The sequence below is a fragment of the Bos indicus genome, chromosome 16, assembly GCF_029378745.1.
Source record: "Bos indicus isolate NIAB-ARS_2022 breed Sahiwal x Tharparkar chromosome 16, NIAB-ARS_B.indTharparkar_mat_pri_1.0, whole genome shotgun sequence".
Lineage (NCBI taxonomy): Eukaryota > Metazoa > Chordata > Mammalia > Artiodactyla > Bovidae > Bos > Bos indicus.
Genome location: NC_091775.1, coordinates 41,472,262 through 41,494,533, shown reverse-complemented (window position 1 = coordinate 41,494,533; position 22,272 = coordinate 41,472,262). Strand labels below are relative to the sequence as shown.

General features: G+C 38.2%; 1 long non-coding RNA gene across 1 annotated transcript in view; it reads right to left on the bottom strand.

Annotated features, from left to right (window-relative positions):
- Window positions 1-22,272, bottom strand: part of LOC139176380 (uncharacterized) — a 24,914-nt gene extending 2,642 nt beyond the window's left edge. Inside the window, exon 1 of the long non-coding RNA XR_011560793.1 lies at window positions 22,024-22,272. This is a non-coding gene — a long non-coding RNA (uncharacterized lncRNA). The remainder of the gene's footprint in view (window positions 1-22,023) is intronic.

Here is a 22,272-nt window from a genome sequence, read left to right as displayed (position 1 = left end):
GTATTTAAAGACAGTCAAAGCTTCTAAATAAATACAATTTAGAAAGTAAAACAAACAAACAAAAAAACCCTAAGTTTTGTTGCCCATGAGGCTTACCATAATCCATTTCTCATCACAAAATCACCTGAACTTCTATCCTCTGAGTCTGAGAAAAGGTCAAGATCTTCACTTTTTATAACCTAGTGACAACTTTGCCAATTGAATGCTGGCAATCTATAGCATACAAGCTTTGCCACAATCAATATTACATTATCTACTTGTATGCTGTCAGCTCTCAAATATTTATCTCTAGCACAAGTTGTTCTCCTTTATTTCAGACTTGTAAATTCACTTGTCTACTTGACAGTCTCATGTTGCGGGTATAATATCTCAAATTCAAGTTTACCAAAATGAATCTTTACCTTCAAAAAGAATCTTTACTTTCAAAAAGAATCTGACCTCTTTTCTGCTATGGCTCTTGTCTGTGGACCAAGATTATTTCACTAGCTTCACATACTTTTTTCAAAATCCCAGTTTTGCCATTTACCAATTACTTGGATTTTGGACAAATTTCTGTCTTTTCTGAGACTCAGTTTCTTGTTTGTTCACTGTCATTTATCCAATGTCTGATATATAGTTGGAATTTAATATTTGTTGAATCAAAAATAAATTAATGTTTACAATACTAATTAATATATGAAATGTTCATGATACATAGTGATACTAGAAGGGTGGCTGCCATTGATTTTAAGAGCTAGATTTATTCCTAAAATTTTAACCTGTTTATCTAACATCTATCTTATTATCTTTCCTCTCCAAAAAGGTAAGCCCCAAGACAAAAGCATTTTATTTATTCAATGCTATATCTCCAGCACCTAGCACCTAAAACTGTTCTTGGAACATTAAAAGAACTCAACAAATTGAAATGAATGAACAAAAAAGATGGTACCTAGCTCTTGGTTAGAATGATTAGCAAGATAAAAGATACATATGTTGCAAACAACCTCTCAAAATAATCTAATATCCATTCTTCTCCATTTTTAAAAACTTAAGTAAAATAAGCCATGCAAAATTCTAAGTACATATATAACAAGTGCTTCATGAAAGTTGGCTACTATCACATACCACTATCAGGAAAGTCATTTCATTATCCTATTTCCCCAAGAAACAATACCCTAGGGCACAATAGCTTCCTTTACCATAGTAATGCTTTCACCACATCCTTAAAAGTAAGCTTGTGCTTTGGCGTTTATTAAATATATGTATTAGAAAAAGTAATGTATGTCTTCTCCAAAAATGACTCTTTAGTTCAACCGTTCAGTCATGTCTGACTCTTTGTGATCCCATGAACTGCAGCATGCCAGGCCTCCCTGTCCATACCAAGACCTGGGGTTTACTCAAACTCATGTCCATTGAGTTGGTGATGCAATCCTACCATCTTATCCTCTATTGTCCCCTTCTTCTCCCACCTTAAATCTTTCTCAGTATCAGGGTCTTTTTTAAATAAGTCAGTTTGCATCACGTGGCCAAAGTATTGGAGTTTCAGCTTCAGCATCAGTCCTTCCAATGAATCTTCAGGACTGATTTCCTTTAAGATATACTGATTGGAATTCCTTGCAGTCCAAGGGACTCTCAAGAGTCTTCTCCAACACCACAGATTTCAAAAGCATCAATTCTTTGGCACTCAGCTTTCTTTATAGTCCAACTCTCACATCCATACAACTACTGGAAAAACCATAGCCTTGACTAGACGGACCTTTGTCGGCAAAGTAATGTCTCTGCTCTTTAATATGCTATCTAGGTTGGTCATAATTTTTCTTCCAAGGAGCAAATGTCTTTTAATTTCATGGCTGCACTAACCATCTGCAGTGATTTTGGAGCCCCCCAAAATAAAGTCTGACACTGTTTCCCCATCTATTTGCCATGAAGTGAACGAACCAGATGCCATGATCTTAGTTTCCTGAATGTTGAGTTTTAGGCCAACTTTTTCACTCTCCCCTTTTCACTTTCGTCAAGAGGCTCTTTAGTTCTTCTTCACTTTGTGCCATAAGTGTGGTATCATCTGCAGATCAGAGGTTCTTGATGTTTCTCCCAGCAATCTTGATTCCAGTTTGTGCTTCATCCAGCCCAACGTTTCTCATGATATACTCTGCATATAAGTTAAATAAGCAGGGTGACAATATACAGCCTTGACACACTCCTTTCTCGATTTGGAACTAGTCTGTTGTTTCATGTCCAGTTCTAACTGTTGCTTCCTGACCTGCATACAGGTGTCTCAGGAGGCAGGGAAGGTGGTCTGGTATTCCCATCTCTTTCAGAATTTTCCATAGTTTATTGTGATCCACACAGTTAAAGGCTTTTGCACAGTCAATAAAGCAGAAGTATGTGTTTTTCTGGAACTCTTGCTTTTTTGATGATCCAGCGGATGTTGGCAATTTGACTTCTGTTTCCTCTGTCTTTTCTAAATCGAGCTTGAACATCTGGAAGTTCATGGTTCACATACTGTTGAAGCCTGGCTTGGAGAATTTTGAGCATTACTTTGCTAGCGTGTGAGATGAGTGCAATTGTGTGGTAGTTTGAGTATTCTTTGGCATTGCCTTTCTTTGGGATTGGGATGAAAACTGATCTTTTCCAGGCCTGTGCCACTGCCATGTTTTCCAGATTTGCTGGCATATTGAGTGCAGCACTTTCACCGCAGCATCTTTTAGGATTTGAAATAGTTCAACTGGAATGCCATTTCACTAACTTTGTTTGTAGTGATGTTTCCTAAGGCCCACTTGACTCTGCATTTAAGGATGTCTGGCTCTAGGTGAGTGATCACATCATCATGGTTACCTGGGCCATGAAGGTCTTTTTTGTATGGTTCTTCTGTGTATTCTTGCCACCTCTTCTTAATATCTTCTGCTTCTGTTAGGTCCATACCATTTCTGTCCTTTATTGTGCCCATCTTTGCATGAAATGTTCCCTTGGTATCTCTAATTTTCTTGAAGTGGTCTCTAGTTTTTCCTATTCTGTTGTTTTCCTCTATGTCTTTGCATTGATCACTGAGGAAGGCTTTCTTATCTCTCCTTGCTATTCTTTGGAACTCTGCATTCAAATGGGTATATCTTTCCTTTTCTCCTTTGCCTTTTGCTTCTCTTCTTTTCTTAGCTATTTGTAAGGCCTCCTCAGACAAATATTTGCCTCTTTGCATTTCTTTTTCTTGGGATGGTCTTGATCACTGCCTCCTGTATAATGTCACGAACCTCTGTCCATAGTTCTTCAGGCACTCTGTCTATCAGATCTAATTCCTTGAATCTATTTGTCACTGCCACTGTATAATTGTAAGGGATTTGATTTGGGTCATACCTGAATGGTCTAGTGGTTTTCCCTACTTCCACCAATTTAAGTCTGAATTTTTCAATAAGGAGTTCATGATCTGAGCCACAGTCAGCTCCTGGTTTTGTTTTTGCTGACTGTGTAGAGCTTCTCCATTTTTGGCTGCAAAGAATATAATCAAGCTGATTTCAGTGTTGACCATCTGGTGATGTCCATGTGTAGACTCTTCTGTTGTTAGAAGAGAGTGTTTGCTATGACCAGTATGTTCTCTTGGAAAAACTCTATTAGCCTTTGGCCTGCTTCATTCTGTACTCCAAGGCCAAATTTGCCTGTTACTCCAGGTGTTTCTTGACTTCCTACTTTTGCATTCTGGTCCCCTATAATGAAAAGGACATCTTTTTGGGGTGTTAGTTCTAAAAGGTCTTGTAGGTCTTCATAGAACCACTCAACTTCAGCTTCTTCAGCATTACAGGTAGGGTCATAGACTTGGATTACTGTGATATTGAATGGTTTGCCTTAGAAATGAACAGAGATCATTCTGCCATTTTTGAGAATGCATCCAAGTACTGCATTTTGGACTCTTTTGTTGGCTATGATGGCTACTCCATTTTTTCTAAGGGATTTCTTCCCACAGTGATAGATATAATGGTCATCTGAGTTAAATTCACCTATTCCAGTCCATTTTAGTTCCTGATTCCTAAAATGTCGATATTGACTCTTGCCATCTCCTGTTTGACCACTTCTAATTTGCCTTGATTCATGGACCTAACATTCCAGGTTCCTATGCAATATTGCTCTTTACAGTATCGGACTCTACTTCCATCACCAGTCACACCCTCAACTGGGTGTTGTTTTTACTTTGGCTCTGTCTCTTCATTCTTTCTGGAGTTATTTCTCCACTATTCTCCCATAGCATATTGGGCACCTACTGACTTGGGGAGTTCATCTTTCAGTGTCCTATCTTTTTGCCTTTTCATACTGTTCATGGGGTTCTCAAGGCAAGAATACTGAAGTGGTTTGCCATTCCCTTCTCCAATGGACCACATTTTGTCAAAAAATCTCCACCATGATCCATTCATCTTAGGTGGCTCTACACGACATGGCTCATAGTTTCATTGAGTTAGACAAGGCTGTGATCTTAGATCTTCTCTATAAACATCGTCAAATGGAGAGTATACTTTATTTAAATACATCTTATTTAAATTACTAACATAATAGTGACTCAATTTGTATTATATAAACATTTAATCATTCATTCACTAATTCACTCATTTATTCCACTAATCTACACCAAGGTTTTTTAGGTACAAAATGCAGTCAGGTGCTACAATCAATGTGAAGATTTATAAGACATTGTGATTTAAGAAACTACACCTAGTAGAAGATAGATGGATTCAAATCACAAATATATAGTTCTGAGGAGTTATAGAGCTAAAAGGTATCTTATACAAAGATGATCAATGCCCCGTCAGTTGCAATTGGAAAATAGACACAGTGAAGTTAAGAAGATATTCAAGAATTAGAATCTAGATTATCCAAATCCTAGCCAAGTTTTTTTTTTTTTTTTTCCACTAGATCATCCAATACAATGAAACAAGTGCTATGAATAAGCATAAGGGATAACACATTCTAGCCAAATCAAAGAAGGGGGAAATATTTGAATTCTCATATGATGAAAGGGTTGAAGGTCTCTAAGCAGAGACGAAGTGTAAGTAAAGGCATGGTGTGTGAAAGAGAGCATGTGTGAGCCCCTTGCTCAGTGAAGGTCATAGATGGAGATATGAGTTGGGAACTGACACGGAATGCAAAGGAAATCAAATCCCAAACAGCTAGAGTGTTAGCTCAAGGAATCTTTGCTTTACTATTTATGGGCTTTTTGTTTTTTATTTTAGAAGTTTTTGGCTTGATGAGACCTTTTTCAGAGATGGTAGCTCAGGTACCATGGTGAAGGACGTGTTGGAGAGGCAGAGCAAGACCACCTGAAAGGCTACTGAGACAGCCCAGGTGAGGAGCGGTCTGTAAGAGACAGCAGCATCAGAGAGGGGAGGAGCTCAGACAGAGAAGCAGTAGTAATAAAATAGGGATCTTGGACAAGAAGACATGGTTGTAAGGATGATTTTAGTGCTAACTGAAACAACTGTCTCAGTATTTTAAACAGTTTTGTTTAGCAATAAATGGACAGAATTTTTTCATTAGTATAATCAAATGTGTCTTGAAATTTTGGCAGTTTAAATAACAAAGTGTTTCAAGCCTCCCAACTAAAATCTGGAGCAAGAGAAGGATGCTCAATTAAGAGAAGGATGCTCTTCTATTAAACATAATATTGGAAGTCCTAACCACAGCAATCAGACAAGAAATATATGCAAATTAGAAGGGAAGAGGTAAAATTGTTATTATATGCAGAAAAATAAGATACTGTATATGGAAAACACTAAAGGCTCTGCTCAAAAAGTACTAGAACTAAAAATAACAAATTCAGTAAGGTAACAGGACATAAGATTAGCACGCAGAAATCTTTGCATTTCTTTACAGTAACAATGAGATATCAGAAAGGGAAAGTAAAAAAAAAAAAAAAAAATCCCTCTTAAAATTATATTTAAAAACCTAGGAATAAACCTGACCAAGGAGGTAAAAGACATATACACTGAGAACTATAAAACATTGATAATTAAAGATGATTCAAAGAAATGGAAAGATATCCCATATTCTTGGATTGAAAGAATTAATACTACTCACACAACATACAGATTTAATGTGATCCCTATCAAATTACCCATGACATTTTTCACAGAACCAGAACAAATAACCTAAAATTTACATGGAACTATAAAAGACCCTTCCCTGATTTTCCCTGGTGCCTCAGATGGCAAAGAATCTGCCTGCAATGCAGGAGACCCAGGTTCAATCCCTGGGTCAGGAAGATCCCCTGAAGAATGGCAATCCTCTCGCATATTCTTGCCTGGAGAATCCCATGGAGAAGAGCCTGGTGGGCTACAGTCCACGGGGTTGCAGGTCGGACACAACTAGTAAACAACACATAAAAGACCTAGAATTGCCAAAGCAATCCTGAAGGAAAAGAACAAAGCTGGAGGCTATTTATGTAAAAAATAAAATAAATGTAAAATATACTAAAATAATTTAGAGGTGAGTACAAAACCCAAGTGAAATATAAACCAAAAAAATAAAAATCTGCCTGGCTAGAGAAAGATTCCCAGAAAGAATGGCATTTAGACTGAGGCATCTCAGTCAATGAAATGCTGTACAAACTGAAAAAGATAACACAGATGTAAGATAATAAGTAGTCAAACTTCCTGTCATTCTGAATGAGTTTAGCCTCATTGACCCTGGTGAAGCCTTTCAGTTTGCTAAAAAACGTTTACTAAGGTTTCATAGTACCTGGCAAATTTTAGAGAACCAAAGAAATTGCAGAAGACTGAAAATTGATAAATATTATTTAGATTTTCAGTTTTAAGAGGAAAGATTCAATGGCAGACAGTGTTGTGGATTATTTGAAAGAACAGGCTGTGAATTTAGATTGCTAAGAGATTCTGGCTTTGCTCCTTACCTTGGTCAAGATTGTGTGACCTTAACCAAGCTATCGAGCAACTCTGTCCTTCAGTTTCCTCATCTATAAAATGTGAGACTAAGAGGTTATACTCAAAGAAATAGTAGTGAGCATTACAGGGAAAATGGTTGGAAGAATACCTAGCAGATGGTAAGTTCTCCATATTAGGAGCTGTTTTATAATTCTACAAACTAGACCAAACTGGTAGGCCTTAGTCACACCAAATATTCCAAAGTAGAATGCTTAAAAGACTCAACATTGGAAAAGAAGAGGTGATATTTTAGGAAGTGGGTTGGGAAGTGGTGTTGCGAAAGCTGGACAGCTACATGTAAACCAATGAAGTTGGAACATACCATCACACCATACACAAAAATAAGCTCAAAACAGCTTTAAGACTTAAGTATAAGACATGACACTATAAAAGTCCTAGAAGAGAAGATAGAACATTCTCTGACATAATTCATAGCAATGTTTTCTTGGATCAACCGTCCCAGGAAATAGAAATAAAAGCTAAACTAAATAAATGAGACCTAGTCAAACTTTTGCATAGCAAAGGAAGCCATAAACAAAATGAAAAGACAACCTATGGTCTGGGAGAAAATGTTTGCAAACCATGTAAATGACAAGAGCTTAATTTCCAAAATATACACACTGCTCATACAACTCAATAACAATTAAAAAAAAAATCATAAAGTAGGCAGAAGACCTAAGTAGGCATTTTTCCAAAGAAGACATTTGTATGGCTAATAAGCACATGAAAACATGTTCAGCATCACTAGTTATTAGAGAAATGCAAATCAAAACTACAATGAGGTATCACCTCACACCAGTCAAAATGGCCATCATTAAAAAGTCCACAAATAACAAATGTTGGAGAGGGTGTAGAGAAAAGAGAACACTTCTATGCTGATGTTGGGAATGTAAATTGGAATAGCTACTCTGAAAAACAGTATGGAGGTTCATTAAAAAGCTAGGGTTGCCATATGACCCAGCAATCCCTCTCCTGGGCATGTAACTGGGAAAAACTCAAATTTGAAAAGCTACATGCACCCAATGTTCACTGCAGCAATATTTACAATGGCCAAAATATGAAAACAACTTAAACTTCCATCAACAGATGAAAGAATAAATATGTGGTATATAAATACAATGGACTACTACTCATCCGTAAAAAAGAAATAATGCTATTTGCAGAACCATATATGGACCTAGAGATTATCATACTAAATGAAGTAAGTCAGAAAGAGACACATACCAACCATATCACTTACATGGGGAATCTAAAATATGATACAAATGGACTTATTTACAAAACAAATAGACTCACAGACATAGAAAACAAACTTACAGTTACCAAAGGGGAAAGTAGGGGAGGAATAAATTAGTGGTTTGGGATTAGTGGATACAAACTGCTATATATATATATATATATATGTGTGTGTGTGTGTGTGTGTGTGTGTGTGTGTGTGTGTGTATGTATATAAAGTAGATAAACAGCAAGGTCCTACTGTATAGCAAAGGAAACTATATTCAATACCCTGTAATGAACCGTAACGGAAAAAAATATGAAAAAGGATATATAATCACTACTCTATATACGAAGAACTAACACAAAGCTTTAAAACAACCATGCTTCAATTAAAAAAATATTCTTAAAGTATTTCTTCAAAATCATTTAGCGAGGTAAAAAAACCAGCCTTCAAAACTAGTTCAAGTATCTGCTTCACTGGGACCTCTTTGCCTTCCACAATCCCTAAGCAATATAGTACTGGATATATATTTGTTATTTTAGTGTGTATATAAGTATGTATATGCTGTTATTAAAGTATATGCATAGTATATACAGACACATTGTATATTATAGTATTGTATAGTATATATATGCTGTTACAGTATTTGTGTAAGTATTTATTTTCCCTAATCTACTATAACCTCCTTGAAAATAGGAATATACTTTTCTTGCTTCCCCAGTGTCTCACATAATTCCTCCTCCATGAGTATACCAAAGCCTTCTGTGTGTATCTCCTTTCCTGGTAATTGGTAAAGTTCTTTAATCAACACTTAGTTGTGGATTAAAGGATTAAAGTCCTTTAATCAACACATGCCTAATCAGAAGATCAATCAGTATCCCTGTCTGCATTTTCCCACCTTTTTTTACAAAGATGGCAAAATTCCTTGGTAAAATCCACGTCCTAGGTCTACAAAGTCCCTTTCCCTTGTCAGCAAAACACATATGCCAAAACAGGAAATGTGTGGGGGTCCTAAGGAACATATTATCAGTGAACCCACCCTGGTCCCAAAATATCACCACTTCTTTTTCAATGATGAGTCTTTTAAGCATTCTACTTTGGAATCTTTGATGTGACTAAGGCCTACCTTAGTCCGAGGTCAGGGTGGGCGGCTGGGAGGAGATACCCCACGCCCCTACGCCCCCACGCCCAAGGCCAAGGGCTGCGGCCAGGAGGAGCAACCCACGCCCGAAGCCAGGGGCAGTGGCCGGGAGGACCAACCCCACACCCATGTCGAAGGAGGGCCTAGAGGAGCTATCCCACATTGAAGGTCAGGAAGGGCGGTGGTGAGGAGATACCCCTCGTCCAAGGTAAGGAGCAATGGCTGCATTTTGCTGGAGCAGCCGTGAAGAGATACCCCACGCCCAAGGTAAGAGAAACCCTAGTAAGACGGTAGGTGTTGCAAGAGGGCATCAGAGGGCAAACACACTGAAACTATACTCACAGAAAACTAGTCAATCTAATCACACTAGGACCACAGCCTTGTCTAACTCAATGAAACTAAGCCATGCCCGTGGGGCAACCCAAGATGGGTGGGTCATGGTGGAGAGATCTGACAGAATGTGGTCCACTGGAGAAGGGAATGGCAAACCACTTCAGTATTCTTGCCTTGAACAGTATGAAAAGGCAAAATGATAGGATACTGAAAGAGAAACTCCCTAGGTCAGTAGGTGCCCATATGCTACTGGAGATCAGTAGAGAAATAACTCCAGAAAGAATGAAGGGATGGAGCCAAAGCAAAAACAATACCCAGCTGTGGATGTGACTGGTGATAGAAGCAATGTCTGATGCTGTAAAGAGCAATATTGCATAGGAACCTGGAATGTCAGGTCCATGAATCAAGGCAAATTGGAAGTGGTCAAACAAGAGATGGCAAGAGTGAATATCGACATTCTAGGAATCAGCGAACTGAAATGGACTGGAATGGGTGAATTTAGCTCAGATGGCCATTATATCAACTACTGTGGGCAGGAATCCTTCAGAAGAAATGGAGTAGCCATCATGGTCAACAAAAGAGTCCGAAATGCAGTACTTGGATGCAATCTCAAAAATGACAGAATGATCTCTGTTCGTTTCCAAGGCAAACCATTCAATATCACAGTAATCCAAGTCTATGCCCCAACCAGTAACACTGAAGAAGCTGAAGTTGAACGGTTCTATGAAGACCTACAAGACCTTTTAGAACTAACACCCAAAAAAGATGTCCTTTTCATTATAGGGGACTGGAATGCAAAAGTAGGAAGTCAAGAAACACCTGGAGTAACAGGCAAAATTGGCATTGGAATACGGAATGAAGCAGGGCAAAGACTAATAGAGTTTTGCCAAGAAAATGCACTGGTCATACATAACAAACACCCTCTTCCAACAACACAAGAGAAGACTATACATGGACATCACCAGATGGTCAACATCGAAATCAGATTGATTATATTCTTTGCAGCCAAAGATGGAGAAGCTCTATACAGTCAGCAAAAACAAGACCAGGAGCTGACTGTGGCTCAGACCATGAACTCCTTATTGCCAAATTCAGACTTAAATTGAAGAAAGTAGGGAAAACCACTAGACCATGCAGGTATGACCTAAATCAAATCCCTCATGATTATACAGTGGAAGTGAGAAATAGATTTAAGGGCCTAGATATGATAGAGGGCCTCATGAACTATGGAATGAGGTTCGTGACATTGTACAGGAGACAGGGATCAAGACTATCCCCATGGAAAAGAAATGCAAAAAAGCAAAATGGCTGTCTGGGGAGGCCTTACAAATAGCTGTGAAAAGAAGAGAAGTGAAAAGCAAAGGAGAAAAGGAAAGATATAAACATCTGAGTGCAGAGTTCCAAAGAATAGCAAGAAGAGATAAAAAGCCTTCTTCAGCGATCAATGCAAAGAAATAGAGGAAAACAACAGAATGGGAAAGACTAGGGATCTCTTCAAGAAAATCAGAGATACCAAGGGAACATTTCAAGCAAAGATGGGCTTGATAAAGGACAGAAATGGTATGGACCTAAAAGAAGCAGAAGATATTAAGAAGAGGTGGCAAGAATACACAGAAGAACTGTACAAAAAGGATCTTCACGACCCAGATAATCACGATGGTGTGATCACTGACCTGGAGCCAGACATCCTGGAATGTGAAGTCAAGTGGGCCTTAGAAAGCATCACTATGAACAAAGCTAGTGGAGGTTATGGAATTCCAGTTGAGCTATTCCAAATCCTGAAAGATGATGCTGTGAAAGTGCTGCACTCAATACGCCAGCAAATTTGGAAAACTCAGCAGTGGCCACAGGACTGGAAAAGGTCAGTTTTCATTCCAATCCCTAAGAAAGGCAATGCCAAAGAATGCTGAAACTACCACACAATTGCACTCATCTCACATGCTAGTAAAGTAATGCTCAAAATTCTCCAAGCCAGGCTTCAGCAATATGTAAACTGTGAACTTCCTGATGTTCAAGAGGAACCAGAGATCAAATTGCCAACATCTGCTGGATCAAATTGCCAACATCCACTGGATCATGGAAAAAGCCAGAGAGTTCCAGAAAAGCATCTATTTCTGCTTTATTGACTGTGCCATAGCCTTTGACTGTGTGGATCACAATAAACTGTGGAAAATTCTGAAAAAGATGGGAATACCAGACCACCTGATCTGCCTCTTGAGAAATTTGTATGCAGGTCAGGAAGCAACAGTTAGAACTGGACATGGAACAACAGACTGGTTCCAAATAGGAAAAGGAGTTCGTCAAGGCTGTATATTGTCACCCTGTTTATTTAACTTATATGCAGAGTACATCATGAGAAACGCTGGGCTGGAAGAAGCACAAGCTGGAATCAAGATTGCCTGGAGAAATATCAATAATCTTAGATATGCATATGACACCACCCTTATGGCAGAAAGTGAAGAGGAACTAAAGAGCCTCTTGATGAAAGTGAAAGTGGAGAGAGAAAAAGTTGGCTTAAAGCTCAACATTCAGAAAACAAAGATCATGGCATCCGGTCCCATGACTTCATGGGAAATAGATTGGGAAACAGTGGACACAGTGTCAGACTTTATTTTTCTGGGCTCCAAAATCACTACAGATGGTGACTGCAGCCATGAAATTAAAAGACGCTTACTCCTTGGAAGGAAAGTTATGACCAACCTAGATAGCATATTCAAAAGCAGAGACCCGTCTAGTCAAGGCTATGGTTTTTCCTGTGGTCATGTATGGATGTGAGAGTTAGACTGTGAAGAAGGCTGAGCGCCGAAGAATTGATGCTTTTGAACTGTGGTGTTGGAGAAGACTCTTGAGAGTCCCTTGGACTGCAAGGAGATACAACCAGTCCATTCTGAAGGAGATCAGCCCTGGGATTTCTTTGGAAGGAATGATGCTAAAGCTGAAACTCCAGTACTTAGCCACCTCATGTGAAGAGTTGACTCATTGGAGAAGACTCTGATGCTGGGAAGGATTGGGGGCAAGAGGAGAAGGGGACGACAGAGGATGAGATGGCCGAATGGCATCACTGACTCGATGGATGTGAGTCTCAGTGAACTCTGGGAGTTGGTGATGGACAGGGAGGCCTGGCGTGCTGCGCTTCATGGGGTCGCAAAGAGTCGGAAACGACTGAGCGACTGATCTGATCTGATCTGAAGGCCTACCAGTTTGGTCTAGTTTGTATTATTATAAAACAGCTCCTAATATGGAGAACTTACCATCTGCTAGGTATTCTTCCAACCATTTTCCCTGTAATGCTCACTACTATTTCTTTGAGTATAACCTCTTAGTCTCACATTTTATAGATGAGGAAACTGAAGGACAGAGTTGCTCGATAGCTTGGTTAAGGTCACACAATCTTGACCAAGGTAAGGAGCAAAGCCAGAATCTCTTAGCAATCTAAATTCACAGCCTGTTCTTTCAAATAATCCACAACACTGTCTGCCATTGAATCTTTCCTCTTAAAACTGAAAATCTAAATAATATTTATCAATTTTCAGTCTTCTGCAATTTCTTTGGTTCTCTAAAATTTGCCAGGTACTATGAAACCTTAGTAAACGTTTTGTAGCAAACTGAAAGGCTTCACCAGGGTCAATGAGGCTAAACTCATTCAGAATGACAGGAAGTTTGACTACTTATTATCTTACATCTGTGTTATCTTTTTCAGTTTGTACAGCATTTCATTGACTGAGATGCCTCAGTCTAAATGCCATTCTTTCTGGGAATCCTCCTCTAGCCAGGCAGATTTTTATTTTTTTGGTTTATATTTCACCTGGGTTTTGTACCTGCCTCTATTAATATAGTTATTTTAGTATATTTTGCATTTATTTTATTTTTTACATAAATAAAAATATTTACACTTTAAATTTATTTATTTGCATGCCTATTTCCTACTGGACAGTCAAAATCTCCATAGATGAGGTTATATCTCCTTAACTATGAAAGGCTCAACGTTTGGTACAAGTGTTCCATAAGAGGTCCTAAGAAACTCAGGTTTCTCCCATAAAATTCATCATGACACTTTTATCCCCCCCAAATCAGGCTCTTATACTTTCCTTCTTAGTCTTCTTTAAACAAACAAAACCCCAAAGCACAGTCTTTTTCTTGTTTCAGATTTTTTTTCTTTTTTTCCCATATACTTTAGCTCATTCCAGGCTACAGATTTCCTGACTCTATTCTGGGAGGTTTAGGCCACTGTTTTAAAATTGTCTTGAAAAAAAAAAAAAAGGGTGGGGGGGGGATTCCCTGCTTGTTCAGTGGTTAGGATTAAGTGCTTTCACTGCCATGGGCCTGTGTTTGATCCCTTTTTGGGGACCTACGATCCCACAGGTCTCATGGCATGGTCAAAAATAAGCTAAACTGTCTTGGTTATGTGCCCCATCTCTCATCTTTTATTCATACACTTCTAGGTCTGAGCCCATTAGAAAGACTATTTGTATAGTCACATACATCCATCTATATGCCTTTCTTTCTTTACTCATCTGAGTGATATGCTACTGCAGTGTCAAGGTCTTTTCCATAGCTTCCCATCTTTACTGATCCACTCCCTGTCCTCCTTCCAATTGTACTCCATTACATTCCATCTAACTTTGTTTAAAGTTTTTTGAAATCTGCCTTCTCCAAAATATAGATTACGACCAGTGACCTACTTCACTGGTGTGTGTGCTTAGACACTCAGTCATGTCCAACTCTTTGCGACCCCATGGACTGTTTTCTGCCAGCCTCTGTGCATGGGGATTCTCTAGGCCAAGAATACTGGAGTGGATGGCCCTGCCCTCCTCCAGGGGATCTTCCCAACCCAGGGATTGAACCCAGGTCTCCTGCATTGCAGGCAGATTCTTTACCATCTGAGCCACCAGGGAATCCCCTCTTCATTGGTAATTTACATAATTATATCACATGCATTTTCATATCCATAAACTTAGCATATGAAGGAACTGAAGTTAGAGGGACTTCTAAGTGGCAGGGAACTGCTGAAAATCAGGTCTATCTGATGCTAAACAGGCATGTACACTTAATCCTTTTACATAGTATATGCTCATAAATTCTACATGAGGTGCCACAGGCCTGAAGAGTCACACTAACATAAACCTGAGTGCAAGCTCGCCCAAGGCCAATAAGAAAGTACCCAGCAGAACTGAAATTAGAAGCCAAGTTTCTGATTGCCTGTTTGGAGCTAGGTAGAGAGGGCATACTGACTTGGTATTTTACATATTTTGAAGAATTAGAAAGTATTTGAAGAGTGTGGATGGATATAGCACCACTAGATCCAAATGTTATCCTATAAAAGGTTAGCCTTTCATCCTTCACTCTCTGTCATTATTCACATGGATTTGGAATGATTGGGATGTCCCATAAAAGGCTTTGCGGATGCGATACTACAGTTTTAGGCAGATGGCATATCAGTGGTTCCTTTTCCAGAGTCATTGTTAATGCATCCTCCTTCTCATTTTTCCACTTCTGCTTTCATAATAAAAATAGAGGTTTATTTAAAAAATGAGAGTAAAGGAAACATTTGCACAAACTCTTATTCAGGAATTTTCACTGAAGGCTATAAATAACTCAAGATTTATTAGGAAATTCAATTTATTCTACTGACTCCTTTTAGCTCTATTAGCTTTGTCTTAAATTCTCCATCAACTTCCTACTCCTTCAGTAATAGTCACCTAGGCTTTGCTAACACTCGGTTCTCTTAACATCTATCTGCTGTCTCATTCAAGACTAAATCTGCATGGATGGACCTAGAGATTATCATGCTATGTGAAATCAGGCAACAAGTATCATATGATATCTCATATGTGGAATCTGAAAAAAATGATACAAATGAACTTATTTACAAAACAGGCTCACAGACTTTGAAAACAAACTAAGGTTACCAAAGGGGAAAGTGGGTAGAGGAGTGATGAATTAGAAGTTTGGGATTAACATATACACACTGCTATATATAAAGAAGATGACTAGTAAGAACCTGCTCTACTGCCAGGGATGGCAGAGCCTGGTGGGTTGCCGTCTATGGGGTTGCACAGTGTCGGACACGACTGAAGTGACTTAGTAGCAGCAGCAGCAGCAGCAGCAGCAGCATACTTCACGGGGGAATCTACTCAATACTCTGTAGTGGTCTATATGGGAAAAGAATCTAGAAAAAAGAGTGGATGTATGTTTATGTATATCTGATTCACTTGGCTGTACACCTGAAAATAACACAGCATTGTAAATCAACTATACCCCAATAAAAATTTTTAAAAAAGATAACCCAAAAGGACCTACTGTATAGCACAGGAAATGATATTCAATATCTTATAATAACCTATAATGAAAAATATATGTCTATATAATTATTACCTATATTCTTATGTATCTATATATATACATATAACTGAATTACTTTGCTATACTTTGAAATATCAATACCCTCAGATATGCAGATGACACCATTCTAATGGCAGAAAGTGAGGAGGAACTAAAGAGCCTCTTGATGAAAGTGAAAGAGGAGAGTTAAAAAGTTGGCTTAAAACTCAACATTCAAAAGATGAAGATTATGGCATCTGGTCCTATCATTTCATGGCAAATAGATGGGGAAACAATGGACACAGTGACAGACTATTTTCTTGGGCTCCAAAATCACTGCAGATGGTGACTGCAGCCATGAAATTAAAAGATGCTTGCTCCTTGGAAGAAAAACTATGACCAGCCTAGATGGCATATTAAACAGCAGAGACATTGCTTTGCCAACAAAGGTCCATCTAGTCAAAGCTATGGTTTTCTCAGTAGTCATGTATGGATGTGAGAGTTGGACCATAAAGAAAGCTGAGCACTGAAGAATTGATGTTTTTGAACTATGGTGTTGGAGAAGACTCTTGAGAGTCCCTTGGACTGCAAGGAGATCCAACCAGTCAATCCCAAAGGATATCTTAATCCTGAATGTTCATTATAAAGACTGATGCTGAAGCTGAAATTCCAATACTTTTGCCATCTGATGCAAAGAACTGACTCATTGGAAAAGACCCTGATGCTGGGAAAGATTGAAGGCAGGAGGAGAAGGGAACAACAGAGGATGAGTTGGTTGGATGGCATTACTGACTCAATGGACATGAGTTTGAGCAAGCTCTGGGAGTTGGTGATGGACAGGGAAGCCTGGCATGCTGCAGTCCATGAAGTCGCAAGGAGTTGGACATGACTGAGCAACTGAACTGACTGAACTAACTTTACTGTACACCTAAAACTAATACAACATTTTAAATCAACTATACTTCAATAAAAAAAATTTTTTTTAAAATATAGTCTAATAGCTTTCTCAATAGCTTCCAATGTTTGAAGAGTATTAACAAGAACCACCAAGTCTTATCTCCCTCAGTCAAACATCATGGTTTATTATAGGATGATACAGATGAAAGAATGGAGGTCTAGGAGTCAATGACCTGGCTCTACCACTTAGTAACCATGCTACCTTGATCAAGGCACTTAATGCCACTCAATTTCAGCACTGTAATCTATTAAGACTGGTATAACAATATTTATCTCATAGGATGATTATGGGGATCAAACTCAGTATTATAGTGTGTGACAAAGACTTGCACATTGTAAATTTGTATGTAAATCTGATCATGGATGCCTCTACTTGCTCACAGTTGAGTAGTTATCCTTACACTGGAATAAAGCACTTCAGAATTGGGGTTGATCTGTAAAAAGTAAAAAGATATAATTTACTCTCAGTGAAAACACTCTTCTCCTTAATCATGCCTAAAGTGGCATTAGATGTCATTATTAGCTGTGCTGGCTCATCTTAAAGTCACAGTCAGTTAAAAAAACCCAGATCTTCATGTCTGTTTTTTTTTCATGTGCACTCATAGTATTTAACCTAGATGAAAGAATTAATCTTTCTCAAAAAAGTTTAAGTATAGTTGATTCATAATATTTATTATATAAGTTTCAGCTGTACAACATACTAATTCAATATTTTTACATATTACTCCACTTAGAGTTATTAGAAAATTTTGGCTATGTTCCCCGGGCTGTATAAAATATTCTTAAAGCTTATTTATCTTATACATTGTAGTTTGTACCTATTAATCCCTACTCTGAGGAATTAATCTCGGTACCTGTTAAATTTCACACTGTTGGTCTTGGCCCAGTGCTTGAGAATGTTGAGGATATTTAGAGTATTGAATGAAGTTTCTGGATGAGGTCTACTGCCCAGATTTGCAGTATCTACAACCAGTTTTCTTTCCAATATCTTTTTTCGTGGCCTGCTAAAGGCACAGATTTAATCTCTACTTTTCCATTGCAGGACTAGAAGAATCTATATCTAAAGATGTAGGAGGTCCTGAAATACTTTGAGATGGCATCTTCCAGGGTATCTGACTCCATAATTCCTTGAACATTGTAACACTTAACATTGTAATACTATACAGGAGGTGATGACCAAAACCATCCCCCCAAAAAAGAAATGTAAGCAGGCAAAGAGGTTGTTGGAGGAGCCTTACAAATAGAAGCAAAATGCAAAGAAGAAAGGGAAATATATACCAAATTAAATGCAGTTTAGGAGATAAGCAAGGAGAAATAGAAAGATTTCTTAAGTGAACAATACAAAGAAATGGAGGAAAACAATAGAATGGGAAAAACTAGAAATCACTTCAAGAAAATCAAATACCAAGGGAATATTTCATGCAAAGATGGGCACCATAAAGGACAGAAATAGCAAGGACTTAAAAGAAGCAGAAGAGATAAAGAAGTGGTAGCAAGAATACACAGAAGAACTGGACAAAAAAGATCTTAATAACCTGGATAACAATGATGGTGTGGCCATTCACCTAGAGCCAAACATCCTGGAGTGTGAGTTCAAGTGGGCCTTAGGAAGCATTACTATGAACAAAGATTTGGGAGGTAATGGAATTCCAGCTGGACTATTTCAAATCCTAAAAGATGCTGGTGTGAAAGTGCTGCACTCAATATGCCAGCAAATTTGGAAAACTCAGCAATGACCACAGGACTGGAAAAGGTCCGTTTTCATTCTAATCCCAAAGAAAGGCAATGCCAAAGAATGTTCAACTTATTGTACATTTGCACTCATTTCACATGCTAGCAAGATATGCTCAAAATCATTCAAGGTAGTCTTCAGCAGTACATAAACAGAGAACTTCCATAGGTTCAGCTGGATATAAAAAGGCAGAGGAACCAGAGATCAAATCACCAACATTTGTTGGATCATGGGCTTCCCTTGTAGCTCAGTTGGTAAAGAATCTGCCTGCAATGCAGGAGACTCAGGTCTGATCCTGGGTCGGGAAGATCCCCTGGAGAAGGAAATGGCAACCCATTCCAGTATTTTTGCCTGGAGAATCCCATGGACAGAGGAACATGGCAGGCTACAGTCCATGGGGTCTCAAGAGTCCAACACAACTTAGCAACTAAACCACCACTAGTTGGATCATAAAAAAGCAAGGGAATTAAAAAAAAAAATCCACTTCTGCTTTATTGACTATGCTAAAGCCTTTGACTATGTGGATCACAACAAACTGTGAAAACTTCTTAAAGAGATGGGAATACCAGACCTTCTTACCTGCTTCTTGAGAAGCCTGTATTCAGGGCAAGAAGCAACAGTTAGACATGGAACTACAGACTTGTTCAAAATTGGGAAAGGAGTACAACAAGGCTGTATATTGTCATCCTGCTTATTTAACTTACATGCAGAGTACATCATGTGAAATGCCAGGCTGGATGAATCACAATCTGGAATCAAGATTGCTGGGAGAAATATAAACCTCAGATATGCAGATGATACTAACTTAATGGAAGAAAGTGAAGAGGAACTAAAGAGCCTCTTGATGAAAGTGAAAGAGGAGAGTGAACACACTGGCTTAAAACTCAACATTCTAAAAACTAAGACCATGGCATCTGGTCCCATCATTTCATGGCAATAGAAGAGGGAAAAGTGGAAAGCAGTGACAGATTTTCTTTTCTTGGGCTCCAAAATCACTGCTGACAGTGACTGCAGCCATGAAATTAAAAGATGCTTGCTCCTTGGAAGAAAAACTATGACAAACCTAGACAGTATATTAAAAAGCAGACATCACTTTGCCAACAAAGGTCCATATAGTTAAAGCTATGGATTTTACAGTAGTCATGTTATGGATGTGAGAATTGGACCATAAAGAAGGTTGAACACTGAAGAATTGATACTTTTCAAACTGTGATGTTGGAGAAGACTCTTGAGAGTCCTTTGGACAGAAGAAGATCCAACCAGTCAATCCTAAAGGAAATAAATCCTTAATATTCACTGGAAGGACTGATATTGAAGCTCCAATACTTTTGTGCCAGATACAAAGAGGCAACTCTTTGGAAAAGATCCTGATGCTAGGGAGGATTGATTGAGGGCTAGAGGAGAAGGGGACAACAGAGGATGAGATGGTTGGATGGCATCACGAATTCAATGGACATGAGTTTAACCTAACTCTGGGAGATAGTGAAGGACAGGGAAGCCTGGCTTGCTGCAGTTCATGGGATTGCAAAGAGTTAGACTCAACTTAGCAACTGAACAGCAAATCCCTTGAAGTGTCTAAGAAAAGCCCCATCACCCCATTTTTGTTAGGTTGATGGCATGGGAAAGGAGTATTAAGTGGCTTCATTTTCTTGCCAGTGCTTGTAAGAAGCCTCTACTTTTTGATGAAAGGTTGATGATGTCCTAGTAGAAGATGATGATCTGACAATTTTCCATTTTGGTTGCTGCAGTGATGATGAAAATGATCTGACTCATCTCACTTCAAATTCTGGAGACCTTTCCATACCCATTTATTGCATATGAGCACTTCCTCTTATCAGGAGAATGGAAAATTAGCCATTAGCCAAAATTCATTTTTGATGTTATCTTTTCATGTGCTAAGGATATGTGACTTGGCAATTCTTATATTATCTTAACATCATCTCAAAGATGCAAGTAAGTGAATTTCCAACAGAAAAGTGTCCCACTACAGATAGACCAAGTGATAAAAAGACAAAACTTTCCAGGAATGTTATTATTAGGTTAACTAGCCAGGGAAGGGCAAAGAGTAGGATTGGCTTTGGTACTTGGGCTGTAAAAATATGCACACAGATCTTTTTTCTGAGCCTTCTTGCTTAGCTAAGCATTTCATTATAACTCTTCTTGTATATCTTACTTCCTTAATTTTTAAAAATTAAGATATAATATACATATAACATTATATTCATTTCAGGCCTACAGCATAATGATTTGATATTTGTATATAGTACAAAATGATTACCACAAGAAGTCTACTTAACATAACAGTTTTCTGTGATGAGAACTTTGAAGGTCCACTCTCTTAGCAACTTTCAAATATGGAATACAATATTATTAACTGTAGTCACCATGCTGTATATTACTACTCCTTAATCTTTAATGAGTTCATCATATCTTTAAGTTCTACCTTTATATACAGTCTTTCCCCTATGTCTTCAAACATATTTAAAGTTTTCTATCTTGAAAAAACTTCCTTTGACCCTTCTATCAACTCTAGTAAGAGAGGGTTAACTTTTCAAACCATATACATACACTTTGCCTCTATTTACTTGTCATTTAATCATACATAGGGCTTTTGTTACACCTCTACCATCAAACTGAAATGTTTCCATCATCTATAATATCTCAAATGACCTCTTACTCTTTGACTCCTTTGTAGGGCTATTGTGATTGACTATATTCCTAAAATTATCCCTTCAAAATATTTTACTATCCTAGTTTTTCATGCTGCCCTAATTTTTGTCTTATCATTGTCCTTAAAATAAACTACAAGGTCTGATATGACTTTGGTCCTTTGTCTAACTCTCTAGCCTTATCTCTTTCCCAGCTTACATTTTACACAATCATGCCAAAAATTTTTTTTCTTGGTTCCTTGATAAGTGCAATTTGTCTTCACTTAATTCTGTTTCTTGGGACGTGATATTCTGTCCCACAAGAGTACTCAACCCTACTTCCCTTTCATCAAGCTAACTCCTCATCCCTTATACATCTGCTAAAATGCAAATTATTTAAGGAGGTCTTTTGCAACTTTTAAAGTAGGGCTACCTGTTCTTTGATCTCAGAGATCCATATCACAGCACTTACATTATTTTATTGTTATTAAATCAATTGTCAGTCACTTTCATAAAGTTATAGGTTTTGTAAAGATTTGGTCTGTTGCTATATACTCCCAGAGATAGGCACATGTGGTTATTCACTAGTGATGTATAAATGGATGGTGGATATTCTTTGTAATCCCTACTGATTCCTCTTCTTCTTTCTTTCCTCTCATGCATAAAATTGAGGTAATTATGTTTCCCATAACTATTTCACAATATTGTGAGGATTAAATAATGTATGTAAAATAACTTATTAATACATTACAAATGGATATACTTGCTATTGTGCTTACCAGATGGCTCCATGGTAGAGTCCCCCTGTGAAGGCAGGAGATGGAGAAGACAGGAGTTCGATCCCTGGGTCAGGAAGATCCCCTGGAGGAGGAAATGGCAACCCACTCCAAAATTCTTGCTTGGAAAATTCCATAGACAGAGGAGTCTGGAGAGCTACAGCCCATGGGGTTGCAAAGAGTCAGACATGACTGAGCATGCACACATACTTGCTATTATTATTTTTCCCTTATTAGCAAGACAGTCTCTCA